Raw genomic sequence first — 2,390 nt, 5'->3', positions numbered from 1 at the left:
TCACAGAATGAAACTGAACGAACTGCATTTTTTCACAATGACTGTAGTCCGCCGCTAGTGCAAAAGGCAGTGAAAGTGACGAGCCTGTTTAGCGCGGTAGCGGTTGCGCTGTGCTGCATAGCACGCTTTACTGTACCTCTCTTCGTTTTAACTTTCTGAGCGTGTTTTTAATCCAAACATATCATATCTATATGTTTTTGGAATCAGGAACCGACAAGGAATAGGATGAAATTGTTTTTAAAACGATTTCGGAAATTTAATTTTAATCATAATTTTTATATTTTTAATTTTCAGAGCTTGTTTTTAATCCGAATATAACATATTTATATGTTTTTGGAATCAGAACATGATAAAGAACAAAATAAAAGTAATTTTGGATCGTTTTATAAAAAAATAATTATAATTACAATTTTCAGATTTTTAATGAACAAAGTCATTAATTAATTTTTAAGCCTCCATGCTGAAATGCAATACCGAAGTCCGGCCTTTGTCGCAGATTGCTTGGCCAAAATTTCAATCAATTTGATTGAAAAATGAAGGTGTGACAGTGCCGCCTCAACTTTTACAAAAAGCCGGATATGACGTCATAAAAGACATTTATCGAAAAAATTAAAAAAACCGTCTGGGGATATCATACCCAGAAACTCTCATGTAAAATTTCATAAAGATCGGTCCAGTAGTTTACTCTGAATCGCTCTACACACACACACGCACAGACAGACAGACACACACACACACACACACACGCACACACACGCACACACACACACACACACACACACACACACACACACACACACACACACACATACATACACCAGGACCCTCGTCTCGATTCCCCCTCTGTGTTAAAACATTTAGTCAAAACTTGACTAAATGTAAAAACGTTGGAATCATAGACAACGATGCTTTGTCTTTCTAATGGGAGGATGGGATTTAAAATTTGGTGTGTGTGTGTGTGTGTGTGTGTGTGTGTGTGTGTGTGTGTGTGTGCGTGCGTGCGTGTGTTAGTATGTGTGTGTGTGTGTGTATGTGTGTGTGTGTGTGTGTGTGTGTGTCTATGTCTGTGTGTGTGTGCGTGCTTGAGTATGTGTGTGTTTGTGTCTCTAAGTGTGTGCGTGCGTGAGTATGTTTGTGCAAAAACATATGTGTGAGTGTGTGTGTGTGTGTGTGTGTGTGTGTGTGTGTGTGTGTGTGTGTGTGTTGTGTGTGTGTGTGTGTGTGTGTGTGTGTGTGTGTGTGTGTCATTTGGTTTAGTTTGAAGGTTGGCAAGACGATTGATGCGTAGGTAAAGGCACAGTCCTTCTCGATGTGCATGATAGTGCACGGGCGTGCGTTAGAGAGTTGTTAGGTGTAGCGAGAGTGCTTGCGTGAGCGTAAGACTCGGCGCTCACCTATGTAACGCCAGCAGGACAGACGACGCACTGCAGATTATTGAGGTGATTCTTTTTTTTTCTCCAGCCCGCTAAACGTTGCGTGAAAAGAAAACAGGCCAAGTACTCGTCATATTCCCCATTGCAGCATGTAGTGGCGACTGCGTAAATGTATTTTGGCATTAAGGGGCAAATTATACCTGCACAGAGTCAGCGGCACAGACGACTCACTGCTGATTATTGAAGTAATTCTTTTTTTGTCCAAGCCCGCTACACGTTGCGTGAAAAGAAATCAGGCCAAGTGCTCGTCATAATCCCTTTCGCAGCATGCAGCGCCGCTGACTCTGCGCAGGTATAATTTTCCCCTAAGTGTTCCTTTGAACGCGAAGACTCCACCAGCCTCTCCCCTCGTCCCCCCCACCCCTCCCACCCCTCCCCCCCACACACCACTGAGAAATCAGTGAAAGGTCGATTCGTCGCCTCAGTAATTTTACAGTCGCCATCACCTTCTCAACTCCATCGTTACTTAACACTCCTTCTCTTTATTTTTCTCCAGAGCCATCCCCGAAGCATCCGCACTATTCTGCTGACCAGGCAACTCTGACGACCATTGCCAAGAACACAACGGAGATAGTGAGAGAGACTCACTGAGCGACAGAGAATGACCTGTAGCAGCAGAAAAGTTCTACAGATCAACCGTCTCTGACGATCAATTTCCAACAACACTAGAGAAGAGAGACCTACTCATGACGGAAGAATAAAACAAAGAGCGAGCCCAGTAGCATCAGAACAATTCTACAGACCAGCCGTCTCTGACGATCATTTGCATCAACGCTAGAGAAAAACAGATTTACTAACGGAGACAGAATGAGAGAAGACCAAGAGCGAGCCCAGTAGCATCAGAACAATTCTACAGACCAGCCGTCTCTGACGATCATTTCCATCAACGCTAGAGAAAAAACAGATTTACTAACGGAGACAGAATGAGAGAAGAAGACCAAGAGCGAGCCCAGTAGC

Source organism: Littorina saxatilis, linkage group LG13 (genome assembly GCF_037325665.1).
Source record: "Littorina saxatilis isolate snail1 linkage group LG13, US_GU_Lsax_2.0, whole genome shotgun sequence".
In the NCBI taxonomy this organism is placed as follows: domain Eukaryota; kingdom Metazoa; phylum Mollusca; class Gastropoda; order Littorinimorpha; family Littorinidae; genus Littorina; species Littorina saxatilis.
The sequence above is the reverse complement of the archived record's forward strand: the minus strand, read 5'-3'. Positions refer to the sequence as shown.